The 14550-nt window shown below is 42.5% G+C and overlaps 1 protein-coding gene across 1 annotated transcript in view; it reads right to left on the reverse strand.

Annotated features, from left to right (window-relative positions):
* BORCS5 (BLOC-1 related complex subunit 5) overlaps positions 1-14550 on the reverse strand; it is a 97062-nt gene that overhangs the window by 23288 nt on the left and 59224 nt on the right. The gene's annotated exons all lie outside the window — the stretch shown is intronic.

Raw genomic sequence — 14550 nt, forward strand, 5'->3', positions numbered from 1 at the left:
CTGGCAAAGCTGCGAGGAACAACTTCCAGAAGTGTGGGGCCCACACAGAGAATGTTCTTCTAAGCAATCCCATGTTATTTGGGTCAAAAGGGGCCTAACTTGAGGCCCTCTGATAATTTCAATTGTGGCAGTTTGACGTAACTTTTAAATTTTAAGTTACTAGGAAGAAATGATACAAGGAATGCCGGTTCTATACAGCTACTCCCTTTACTGTTTCCTGATGTTCTGTTCTAGCATTCCCAGGGTTTTAGTTAAACCTACTCCTTGTTCAGACTTACTGTCATCCAAACCTTCCAGCCCTAGAGCTGGGATAGGCAAATGCTATTCAGAAAAAAAATAACTGGGGGTATCTGTCAGAGCTGCTAAATAAATTTAGTGTTACTGCATTTGCTCATCTGTTCTGTGCTCACTGCCTGTGAACATTCACAGGCACTCTGGTTTATTGGCAGGAATAGGCACTGAAGAAAAGCAAACATAAGGCAGATTTCAAATTGATAATTATGAGTATTTTGAATAAGAAACTGCTGCTAAAATTCTACCCAGCTAAGCAATAGAAATAATTCTATATGGCTAATATGCCTGTTAGAAATAGCTTCTACTTCAGAAACGATCTCTTTGACAAAAATGGTTTATCAACAAGCTAGAGATCAAGAATCTGCTTGTTTGACAAATAAATTTGGGGGGGGGGGAAGATCTGATTACAGACTCCCTCTCAGTCACAACAAATAAAAGAACGGATTTATTCTACCAAATTTGCCGTCAGTTATGTAATCAGCTCTACTTATCAGTATCTTTAAGAGAACATGTCCCACACCAGTTCCCTCAGCAAAGTATAGTTTCCTCTTCCACAAATCATCTTTCCCTCACCTCATTGCCTGTCAGAATTCATCCTTGCATCCACCGCTTTGGACCTAATACAGTTGCACTGCCTGGACTGATAAAAATTGAAGGCTGGCACCGAAATCCATATTAACCCAAAAACTCTTCATCATTTGCATTCGGAAAGACCAACCAATTTCAGGTGAAATCCTGGCTCTACTGAATTTAATGGAAAAATTCCCATAGACTTCACTGAGGCCTGAAGGATTTCACCCTGGAGTTTCAAACAAGTGAAGCTCATGCATAACTTTAGTTAAGGTCGCCCGAAGGGTTTTTGATGCTCAAGTTGAACTATGGCTTTGGCGCCCTCGCCCCCATGTTTAATATAAAGAAAAATGAGAACTCTAGAATGAAATTTTACCTTTATTTTTACTTGGCATTCAGAATGAACAGTGGAAAAATAAAATAAATATTTTGAGTTTTTTCTACTTATGTTAAACTAAAAGATAAGATAATCACAATGATTAGTAAGAATGATTAAATATGGAGTAACAAACAGAAAAATTATGATTTTGCAATGCCACAGGACAATAGAGCATTTGGCTCTCTACCTATTGAAACCTCTCCCAGTGAGTTACATAAATCTGGTCAATTTAAATTCATTTTATCATTTACTTATGTATTTATCATTCACTTAAAACTATTTTTAAAAAATTTAAAATTAGACAGTCAGAATGTGTATTATTATTGAACATAACTGCAACTAGAGTGGAAAGGAATGTATATGTTAAGTGGTATTTATTAACATTAGCAGTTACGTGTTCAAAAATCAGGGCTTTACTATTGCTATAACAGCAACAGTCCACAATAAACAAACAATCTTATCTTACAAGAACTTGTGAGTCTACTTTTATAATCTTGCTAGAACCTCTTACAAATTGTTCAAGTCCAACACAATACAATTTCTTCATGGGCCCAGCATTTTCGGAATCACGGCTCTTAACACAACAGGACAGCTGTTGCAGGTCACTAAGTGGTGACCAACACTGGCCTGCTGAGAATGACTGAACGGCTAGACCCCACTCCTTGGCAGGAAAGCCAGGTGGCGCTCTTTTGAAGCTCGCTGTGACACATTTGAACTGCCTTTACATACACAGCTGTGCTCTACAATGTGAAATAACAATTTCTGACGTGGCAATGATGTGCTACTTCGCAAGTACAATAGTGGATACTTTTCTTGATAAGAGACAATATTAATTTTCAAATAGAGAAAAAGAGAAAAACTAAAATTTCCATCTAATCTGGCATCCCTGAAAGCTGAGTCCCCTAGTGAGTGCTTAGTTCGCCTATATTGTTGGGCTGGCCCTGGTTTCAATATCATTGAAGCGAATAGGACTCCTCATGTGTGTGACTTGGAGCATAATTTTAGGGTTTTGCTGGATCCATCAAGCATCTCAAAAATCATGAGACTATCTCAGGACACAGAAACAGGATCAAGTCTGACTAGCATCGTCCACTTGTACCTTAGTGGATGTTCACATAGCACAGAATGTACATTCCTCTTCCTCGATCATTCTGATCAGTGGTTACTGAGATGCCATCCATGATCTTGGAAGCAACCTGATCCTCCTGGCCAATTAATCTCATTTACATGTATTAGCAACGAAGGGTCCTGTGGCACCTCATAGACTAACAGAAAAGTTTTGAGCATGAGCTTTCGTGAGCACAGACTCACTTCATCAGATGCTGGTCTTGGAAATCTGCAGGGCCAGGTATAAATAAGCCAGAGCAAGGGTGGGGATAACAAGGTTAGCTCAGTCAGGAAGGGTGAGGCTTACTACCAGCAGTTGATCTGGAGGTGTGAACACCAAGGGAGGGAAAGCTGCTTCTGTATTTAGCCAGCCATTCGCAGTCTTTGTTTAAGCCAGAGCTGAGGGCGTCGAATTTGCAGATGAATTGTAGCTCAGAAATTTCTCTTTGGAGTCTGGTCCTGAAATTTCTTTGCTGCTGTAGGATAGCTACTTTTAAGTCTGCTACTGTGTGGCCTGGGAGATTGAAGTGCTCTCCTACGGGTTTTTGTATATTGCCATTTCTGATGTCTGATTTGTGTGCGTTTATTCTTTTACGTAGAGACTGTCCAGTTTGTCCGATGTATATAGCAGAGGGGCATTGCTGGCACATGATGGCATAAATTATATTGGTAGATGTGCAGCTGAATGAACCCACGATGGTGTGGCTGATCTGGTTAGGTCCTGTAATGGTGTTGCTTGTGTAGATATATGGGCAGAGCTGGCCCTGCAGATTTCCAAGACCAGCTTCTGATGAAGTGAGTCTGTGCTCATGAAAGCTCATGCTCAAAACTTTTCTGTTAGTCTATGAGGTGCCACAGGACCCTTCGTTGCTGTTACAGATCCAGACTAACACGGCTACCCCTCCGATAATTTACATGTATTACGACTCACTAGAGCTACCATATTTGACCTTTGAAAGAGGAGAACACTCCTGAAAAGGAGTGTAAACTATAACACATCAGTACAACACGAGTTGATAGATACTAATAGAGACACTCCTTTTCAGGGGCCTCATCTTTTTTATATGGTGCCCTACTCCCTGACCTCTCACCAGCAGAGAAGAAACTACATGTCATTTAGGATATTTAAATTTAACCTTAGTTTTACATAGGCTTCTGGGGAATTTTTCAAACTGTTTATTGGAATTTGCACTAGACAAAGATTGCAACTGAATAACATGTTCCTTTATGGGTCTTACTTATATTATAGACATAGACTCACGTTCCATATTGTGAAAAGCAAGCAAAAGGCACATAAGTTCAAAAAGAACCCTCACTCACTCCACAGGATACCATGGGCTCAAGTGAAGGAAGAGCAACGTTAACTGTTCAGATACAGTTTATTTACTTAAAAAAATATGTCACAGAATCATAGGGTTAGCAGATACTGCAAGGGTCATCTAGCCCACTACTTCTCAACCTTTTATCACCAATTACCCCTTTAAAAAAAAAAGTACCCCAGACTTCTCTCGCATACCACTAAAGTACCCTGAGAAATATGGTCCTCAGGTAATCTGAGGTCTTGAAACAAGTGACATGCAACACTTCCAGTTTCTTGTACCTTTTCAGGAGCCAGATTTGTTTTGCATTCCACCAAGTTTACATGTCACTCAAAAACTTACTCACAAAAACATGCAAACATACAGTAGAACCCTGAGATACACACACACAAGTTGCACGAATCTCAGGTTAATGCGACTCTGACTCAGAGAGCTGGCACCTGGCTCCTGTATTTCCTAACTCTGTGATCGGCGGGCAGCCTGTAGTCAGGCACCAGCTCCCTGCCACTCACAGGAATAGGGAAACTGACCAGCTTTCCCTGCTCCTATCAGTGGCAGCAGGCGAGAGCCTGACTCTTGGCTGCCGCCACTGACAGGAGCAACTGCCACCACTGACAAGAGTGGTTGCCCCGCTCCTGTCAAGGGCCAGGAGAGTCCAGTTGCCACCCCGATACAAATGATTTCCCTGCTCCTGTCAGTGGCAATGAGAGTCAGGCTGCTGCCCTGGACAGGAGCTGGGAAACTGACCAGCACAGCAGGGCTGGTCAGTTTCCTGTTAGCAGCAGGGAGCTAAGAGCCAGGGTCCAGCTCCCTACTGCTCACATCAGTGGGGAAGCTGACTAGTACAGCAGCACGGATCAGCTTCCTGGCTCCCCTGAGTAACACAAAATTTGACTTACATGGGGTTGTGCAGGAACACAACCTCCACGTAAGTTGGGGAATCTACTGCATCACAGAAGACTAGCACTGAAAACTAGCCGACTTCCTATCATCTTATGATCATAGAACACTAAACTGGAAGGGACCTGGAGAGGTCATCAAGTCCAGTCCCCTGCCCTCTCCGCAGGCCCAAGCACAATCTAGAGAATCCCTGATAGATGTCTATCTAACCTGCTCTTAAATCCCACAGTATATTTCATCACTGCTTGAGATATGAACCAGCACCAATTTATTAGATAGCAATAAAAAAGCAAGCAGTGTAAATCAGTTCAAGTAGAGTGGGATGCTATTTTTGAGGGGATGGGACTGAGTGTCCCATCTAGGATTTCTGAACTGAGGTTAAAATACATTTAACCTACGTGGGAATCTTCCATCTATATGAAAAACAATCAGTGTTTGTGCCAACAGGCTGAAATGGACATGTGATTCTGAGATGTATGTATGTATGTATGTATGTATGTATATATAAAAAAAGTCAGGTTTTGTTTTTTTTTTAAAAACTTACTGACTACTGCAATGGAATTTGTGCTATGAAAATTAACATCATGAATGCATGGCATTTTCAGCAAGTTAACTTCTAAATGGGTTCAAGACAGCAGCCTGTGTTCACAATTAATTAATTCTTAATTCTTCATGGAAGAGATTGTCAACACTCTGGTTTCAGAAAGGTTCTGAATGGGTGAAGGAGTAACACTGGTGTTCCAAGGCCAACATTCTCTAGAAGCAACTAGTAATTTGGGTGCCCAATTTGAGGCATGTGAATTTTCAAAGGGAAGGTTTGCTCTGAACTTCCTGAAAGCCAAGCCTCTTTCAAGTTCTCTCTTAAATAACTTAAATAGTTACTTTTGAAAGCCTGGGCCCAAACTCTGAACCTCTCATTCAATGGTTCCCTTCCCAGTACAAAATTTGGGTTCCGATAACTAGCAATGGATGGTGCACACAGTTTGCCATAAGGCTTCCGAGTAGGGAAGCTTGTAAGTTTTTACACAGCATGGACCCAGCACATACGCTGTTTTGCACATGAGACAGGGGCAAAGCATTTGGGAAGTGTGCCATGACTAACTGGAAAAGACAAGGGGACGGGGGTCACAGAGAAGCAAGAGAATGGTGTGAGGGAGGAAAAGACAGGGTTGAGGAGCTGTAGCATACAGCCACAAAGTGTCTTGGCAGCTGCTAGCTCTACACATTCCTAGTGCTCAAGCTGTATTGAAAAATAATTAAATAAAGTCGACCACACTACACACTTGCCAGGGAGGACCAAAAGGTGTGTGTTACTCAGGATGTGTCCAATCACTAAACACCACATAACCATGAAGGTGATGTTAAGCATTTTTGGTGCAAAGAAATGGGAATTCACATTTCAGCTGCTAAACAGCACTTTTAAAAAAAAAAAAAGGAGCAAAGTGTGGCATGCTTACAAAAACACCATATATCGCTCGTAGGCTAGATGACCTACAGACTTGACAAAGCTCTCATTGTTTTCACATTCGTTGGCAAGGCAGTGGTGTGTTAAAACCATTTCCCTCCCTGTTAGTCATCCTCTTGCTGGTTCCAGTTTATAGTTTTACAGTTTCCAGTTACAGTAAATCACGTCCTACTGAGCAGAAGAAAACTATTAACCTGAAGCCATTTCTATGAAGCCAAAGGGACAATACAGGAGGGTCTTGAAGCCTTATAATACCAGTACTGTACATGCACGTGCAGAACCCATTAACCAATTCCACTAATATTCAACTGATTTAATACATGATCCTGAGATGCAGAGAGTCATTTTGCAAGCTAAAAAGCAGCCTGGATTACTGTGGTTTCCTTTACTTACATTTCCTACCATTTGTTAATCCCAGTCCCAAGAAGCAATAACAGACAACACCAAAAGGAATCAACACTTCTGCTACTGGCATTTTATATAGCGTAAACCCTCGATTTTATGGACCACAATTTAGCAGAGACTTCAGCAACAACAGACGTCTGCCAGCCCTCCAACACCCGCTGTTCCCAAAGTCTGCTTAACCGGCACCTGTAAAATCCTCAATCTCCCCCCACCCCCATCCTACCCGAAAAAGAAAGGCGACTTACTGGAGCCGCCTCTTCCAGCTGTTGAACCCTCCACCAAGCCCTGGACCACCTCCAGAGCCGCCAGGGGCTCCTCCCACAAGAGGTGGGGCACATATGCAGGCAGACCACTCACATACTTGCCCCACCCCTGGCAGGAGGAGCACGTGGAGGTGGCTCCAGGCTGGGCTGCTTCAGCCACACGGTGTGGACCCTCCAAGTGCACAGCAGGTCCACCAGCTCCAGCAGCTCCTCCAGCAGTGGTGGTTCTGGTGAGCTAGGGGCTTTTTTTGGGGGGTGGGGTGGGGTGGGGTGGGGACTGGCGCTGGGGGAATCTGGGTGGGGGCAATAAACCCTCATATGTAATGGCCTTTCGGGTTTAACAGACATCCTCCCCCCATTAGTCTGTTAAATTGGGGGTTTACTGTGCTACGGAACACAAGCTATTAGAGAGGGCCTATGATAGCATTGCTTTGTTATGAAGATTTTAATTAGCATTAGAGTTTGAGATGCACACATTACTCACAAAGCAGGACAGGTCCTTGGGATCTGTACTAGGTGTTCCAGACAAGTGCTGTGCATCACACAGAAAAGCCGTGTTAGAAGCATTTTAGGGTGTTTTCTATTCCAACATCAATGCCGCCACTTATCTCCCTCCACATGTTAACCTAGCTTTCCTTCACCTCACGAGTCCAAATGCACAAGCCGTAAGATTCAGAAGAATTCAAAGCAAGACCTCCACTAGCATAACGCAGGGAGGCTGACTTTCAAAGGCAGTCGGTGAGGGGCAACCCAAACTAGTGAGTGGGCTGCACGAGTGGCCCTCCTTTATCTCAGTGGGCTGCAAGATTGTTGTAACCAAGACAACCTCCTGAGATGGGCAGCTGACTGCACTTGTGTACCTAAAACTGCCCGATGCACCAAATGAACCGTCGCAGCACTTTGGCTGGATGCACACGGCTCTTTCAATCAACGTTGGGTGCAATCAGCACACACCACACTTCGCGTGCCCTTGCTCTACATGTGTAGCACTTTTGTAATAGCAGTGGGGGGGGCGGAACTATGCCGATGAAAACTATAGGAATCTAGCAACGCTGGGAGCAACAGCAAACCAAATGTCTCTTGGCCCACGCCCAGAACCCTGCTGGGCTGCAGACTGCCCACCACTGTTATGTTTGAAAACGAGACCCCCCCGCCCCATTCCACCTTTTCTTCCCCAAGGCCCTGCCCCGCCTCTTCCCCAAAGGCCTGGCGTCTTCCTTAAGGTCATGCCTCTCACTCACACCTCTCCCTTCCACCCTTTACTGATCCCTGCTCCCCGCCCCCATACTCCAGTGTGAGCCACCCCAAGGGACTTGTAAACCCCAGCTCCAGCAGGCCACCTGGAAGAACAAGTCAGAAGGGCACTGTGGCACCACAGGAGCAGCCAAGGAGCCCTGCTCGCAAACTAGGACGCAGCCCTCCAGATAATGGCAGAGAGGGAGGCAGGGGCTGCTGGGAAGGAACAATTTCACTAAGAGAGAATAGAATTACAGACAGCTTTGTCTTCCTCCCCAGGATGGTATGTGCTGCACCTACCTTGTGCACCTTATCACCACAGTATGTGAAAGCCTCAGAATCACTACTACATTTTATGCACCCCAGCTCGTGGAGAAGTGGTATCTCCATTTTACAAATGGGGAACTTGGGCACAAAATGGGTTTTTATAATTACCCAAACAAGGAAGTCTGTGGCTGGGCCAAAAACTGCACCTAAGCCTCTGAGTCTCACCTCAGCACCCTGCCCATAAAATCACCCCACCGACAATCAGCGCGAGTTAGAACAGCCCTCTTAATTAGCCTTGCTGTTGCAATCTACCCCAAAGAACTAAACTGGCTCACAGGCAATCTGGGCTGGCAAAATTCTGCACCTTAAATCCACCTCTACACCACCGCTATTCCAGCTGTCCTGTCCTCCCTTTGCAATAGCCCAAGATCTGGGCCATTGTTATTTACAGTAGTTCCGCCTTTTAAAACACTTAGACTTCTAACGTAAAAGGTAAGCAAAGCCAGTAATGCTTTGTTAATGCCTTTAATATCATAGTGGAAGGGATACTGTCAGGCCAAATTCCAGACCTGAACTTCATATCTTAACACTTTATGTAATGGGAATCTTAGCCAAGTTCACAATAAATATTTAGAGACAAAAAAATCCTTGCCTCCTTTGATTTTTTTTTATTTTTATTCATTTATTTATTGGGTAATGCTGCAGTGATCATTAACTAGTTTAAATCTTCACAGGACTTGCCTCCTCTCTTGTTTATGTTGGCCACAATTTTTTTTTGTTTACTGAGCTAGTGCTTTACTAACAAAGAGAGAATGCAGGTTCACTGCAAGAGCTCTGCTGATGCACAAGAATGGAAGTACAGGTTGGACCTCTCTGAACACTCTCGTCCAGCAACATTAGCGATCCAGCATTATTTTAAGTTAGCCAGACAACCACTTATCATGGGTCTGGCCAAGTTTCCCGTGGTCCCATAAAGTTTGTTTCCAGCCCCAAGGCCTGGCTCTCAGTGTTCTGTGCTGCTGTTTAGCTGTAATTTACCCCCCAAAGTCTTCTAAGAGACCAGTAAGCAATGGAAGTGGGGGTAATGTGCTAGACAATATTGATCACCTGTGGTTTGGCAAATTCTCTCACCCAGCACTGGTCAGGTCCCAAGGGTGCTGGACTAGAGAGGTTCAACCCTGTAAATTAAATCATGGTTGGAATCAGAGGGGAGACTCAATTTTTGCCAGAAAGAAAAAGTGACAGCCCTTCAGAAAGGATAAACACAGATAACAGAGAAAATAAGGGACAATGACATTTTGTGTTTCGTGTTCACAATATTGTAGCTTGTGTTAGTCCCAGAATACTAGAGACAATGGATATCCTGTACTGGCCCAACTCCTATGAGTGAAAGAGAGGTTTCTGAGCTCACGAAGAGATGAACAAGAGTTCTCCATTCCCCCCCAGCACTTCCTTCTTCTCAATTTACTCCCAGCTGCTGGAGTTGCTTGTCCCTCAGATGTAGCCCTTCTCAGTTAATTGACCATCTACTTAGGAACCACTCAACCTATCTTGGTGCTGAAAAAAACAAAACAGCAGTCCTGTAGCACTTAAACAAAATTTTGTTAGTCTTTAAAGTGCTACAGGACTGTTGTTTTGTTTTGTTAGAATACAGACTAACTCAGCTACCTCTTGGTTACTATCTTTGTGGTGTTTGAGTTAACAGCTGACTAAGCAACCTGCAACTCCACATGCCCTACTATGTGACCCTTTAAGACGGACTAGACGCACAGGATTCTTTTAATCAAAAATGCAGCTGACGCAAGCGATGGGAAAGAAACATATTACATACTCTATCTGGTAGAAAGAAAACAGGAGCCTCCATCCCCCAATCCTCCCCCTCCCAAAAAACCCCAAAACAAGGTTGCCTTCTTTTTGACGTGTAACCTACTACAGTGCTTAGGCACTACGAAAGGAAATATACTTAGTCACATAATCAACAGAAACAGTACCTGAACCACAAAGTGCTCCAGTAGACAGTTATGTACATAGGATAGAATGAATAGGAATAAACAATCAAGCCAACCCAGAAAAAGTCTTTGCTATGGAGCTATTAACTCTATTATTGAAAGGTCTAAGCTATATTTTCTAACCAAAATCTGTTTAAATAAATCACATTAGAAAGTACAGATTCTCATAAACAGGGATTTAGAAATTTAATAGGAGAAAGGATCTCCAATTTACACTATAATTTAAATTATTCACGGAATGGATGACTAAGCCCATAATGTTCCATGGAACACATAGAATGAATATTTGTTAAATCAGGTGGTAAATGAATTAGCGGGGTAGACAAAGAATGCATGTGCTAACTATGATAGGTAAATGGGACAGTAAGCCAAGAGACAGAATACCTATACTAGCTAAGGTAAGGGGGAATACCCAAGGAATTTGCCTGGAGCAGATTTATTATATGTGTAGCTTGGCTAGCAAAAACTGCAACCAAGCATTTCAGCAATGACATGGTTTCCAGGGCACTAGAGGAGTAGATTACATCTAAAGATGGTCTCCAAGAACTCCCTAGGAAGTGACTCACAGTATACTAACATTTTTATGGCTGACTTAGAACAATGATTCCTTAGCTCTCGTCCCATTACCCCTCCTTTACTTACGCGACATCAATGACATCTTTATCCTTTGGACCCACGGTAAAGAGACTCTGGAAGAATTCCATAGAGATTTTAACAACCTGCATCCTACCATCAATCTCAGCCTTGACTATTCCACACTTACATTTCCTGGATACCACAGTACAAATCACTCATGGCCACACTGACACCAAACTCACTGACTGCTACACTTACTTACGTGCCTCCAGCTTCCATCAAGCTCACATCACATGATCCATCATTTATAGTAAAGCTCCTAAATACAATTGCATCTGGTCTGATCCTACTGACATGAGACCGAAAACCACAAGATCTCTACCAAGCATTTGTAAAACTTAATTACCAACGGGAAGTTTACAAAAAAACAGAGAAAAAGACACACACACACACACACACACACACACACACACACAAATTGGCAGGGCCAGATGAATGCCCAGAAGCCAGCTACTTCAAGATAGGCCCCAGAAGATCAACAACAGAACACCACTGGTCATCACCTACAGCCCCCTACTCAAACCCCTGCAACACATCATTAAAAAACCTACAGCCTATTCTGGATCATGATGCTACACTCCAGAAGGCCCTAGGTGACAGGCCTGTCCTTTCTGATAGGCAACCTCCTAACCTAAGAAATATTCTCACCAGCAATCACAGGCTACACCACAGTAATACTAACCCTGGAACTCCTCCTTGCAACAAACCCTGCTGCCTACTTTGTCCACGTATTTATTCTGGGGATACCATGAATGGACCTAACCATGTTAGTTACAAGATCAAAGGCACATTCTCGTGCACTTCCAGCAACATTATATATGCCATTATGTGCCAACAATACCCTGCTGCAATGTACATTGGACAGACTGGGCAAAATCTTCACCAAAAAATAAATGGGCACAGAGCAGACATCAAGAAACTCAATACACATAAGCTGGTCAGTGAACACTTCAATGGAGCGGGCCATTCTGTTAAAGACCTGAGAATTTCTATCCTAGAGCAAAAAGAATTTGAAAACGGATTAGAGTGAGAAATCTAAGAGTCGAAATTCATATTCAAATTCGACACATTAGCATGTGGTATGAACAGAGTCATCAACTACCTCATGTATTACAAAGGACTGCTTCCCTTCCTTTGATGCTTGTAATTATCTCAGGCAGGACAATTAACAGACCCACCCCTTATCTTCCTCCTATGCATTTGATTTGTCAGTTTTTATTGCAATTTTTTTTTTGTCCTCTGTACTTATAAATGTCAGTCTGTATTGGAAATTAGATTGATCTGATGAAGGGGGTCTGACCCACGAAAGCTCGTTACCAAATAAATTATTTTGTTAGTCTTTAAAGTGCTATATTTCTGCTGTTTTGTTTTGTTGGAGGACAGACTAACATGACTAACTCCATCTCTAAGAAGTGATAAGCAAAGAATGGGACCAGACGGAAAAGAAACTACAACAAGCAGCATAACACAAGAAATAAAAAAACCTATTATGAAATGATAATATGAAATTTTCTCCAATTCAACAACATAAGGGGAAAAAAACACACAGAACGCTTAGGTAAAAAAGAATACTTGGCAAAGCACAGCAAACGTTTGTTAAGTGCCACTGAAACGTTAAAAAAATAAGACTCCGGGCAATCAGAGAGAAAATAGTAATTGTAGCTAAAGAATGAGTGCACAAGAGCACAAAGGTAAGCTCAGCACAATGGACAGAAAATTGGTTGAGAAACATGTCACTTTGGAAAATAAGTAATTTAAAGAGTGAGAGGGAGGAATTAAAGGGAGTATTTATGCAGGAGTTAACTTTACAAAATGCTGAAGAGATAAAGCAAACTAGGATAGTAAAAGTATTAAATGAAACATTGTAGAAGAGAGGGAAAAGAGAATGCCCAGTTTCATAACAAAACTCTGGTATGGCAGTGCAAATTAGTGCAGTCTCCCTCAGTGGAACCTTGATAGTCAAACAAATTATGCAAGGGAGGTCAGGGGTGACCACCCCTACGCTTTTATCCCTAAAAACCTTCATAAAAACCATTCTGAAGAAAGACTGGCCCCTTTCCCAAAGAAGCAGTCTGTAAATAACCATTTGTAAATGATTGCTGTAGACAGAGGGACGATCTGATTTGGATTGTTTGACTGTGGACAAAAATGAGTGAAATGGAACTCAATCTCTTTTAAGTTGACTGCTTCTATAAGAAGGAATGTAATCTAAAGTTCAGTTGTGTAAAAACCATTAAAGAAACACAAGGAACAAAATATTTAAAGAAACGTGGACATATCTGTGTAATTATGCAAAGTGCTAAGGACCTAATCACACACTCCAGGATTGTAAAACCCCATATTAACTTTTTAAAATGACTTGGCTTTTAAAAAAAATCCTACTAAAAAGATTAAGTCTTTCATTCAAGTTGCAAAACCTGGTAGACGTTTTTTGAGCAGCTCACAATATTTCCTGGCAATCTGCTAATTTTGTTTCGTTTTGGTTTTGTTTTTAATCTCAAACCAAAAACAAAGTAGGTGATGTTACCTGGCTTTGTTATTAAGCATTTAAAATTTGAGCATCTCAGTGTTTTATGAAGTTCAAGGTCTACAGAATGTAACTGAAGCTGTAGCAGGGACAGACAGAAAAAGAACAGCTGAAAAAACTCTAAATCCTTGAGTATAAATACAACAGCAACTAAAAGAGCTGAAAAAGGAAAATGAAGGAGACAGTGCACCTGTGAATTAACGGCAAGACACTAGTAGTGGGGACCAGGCAAGGGTCGCAAGATCAGTGATATTAGGAACACTGTTCTGTACATAATCAGACAATCAACCATTGTGATGGAGTACATAAAAAGAAAAACCTCTATAACAAGAAAACAGTTATGCTTCATATTAAAAATGTATATAGCTAACAATTTCAGAGCAGCTAAAGGGGTAAGGGTTGCACTATGGAAGCTCATTCCCAGGAAACAGAGAGCGTATAATAAAAATTGTTAAACAAGAAAAAAAACATGCTATTTAATTAAAAACCTACAGAAACTCCAAAGAGGAGCCACCATAGGTTGTATTTTCTTTTTCAGAACACGGTGTGCAAAACCAAAAGCCAACACCAATTTTATCCAAATGCTCGAACTATAGTGGGAGGTAAATTTTATGAAAAAGAAAAAACCTGCAGGGTAGTGTTTTGTAAATGAAAAAAGAATAATCATATTGAAACTAAGATAATTAGGCTTGCCACCTTTCTAATTTCTTCTAATGCAATCTGCTTGCTGTCTTTTCCAAGGCCCTACCCTATCGTCACAATGTCCATCCGCAGTCTTCTCAGCTCGTTGTTAATGATTGCTGTCTTCCGGGGGTTACTAATGCTCTATAGGTCTTCTGTAAGGCCCGGGTCATGGTCCTCACATTCCATGTGCCCAGCCTGAAGGCTGGATTATTTTGCTGCTTGTTTGTTTTGCCTGGTGTAAGGTTAACGATCCACCTGTCGGTGATTCCCTAAGCCCCACACACCCAGTGGAGCAAGTGGACCGTGGTGAGGCTGCACCTACTTGGTTGGGGGCTGCCCAGCTTGACGCAGGCGGTAGCTGCCCAATGAGATCTGAAGACCTCTCCCACCGTCGGAAGCAACCCCTGGCGCCTCACTCTATGCCAATCGAGTGCAGTGGCTTAATACCGGTAACTGCTGCTTCCCGTGTTGTGTCACTGCTCAGAAAGC

This window comes from Carettochelys insculpta, chromosome 1 (genome assembly GCF_033958435.1).
Source record: "Carettochelys insculpta isolate YL-2023 chromosome 1, ASM3395843v1, whole genome shotgun sequence".
Classification (NCBI taxonomy): Eukaryota; Metazoa; Chordata; order Testudines; family Carettochelyidae; genus Carettochelys; species Carettochelys insculpta.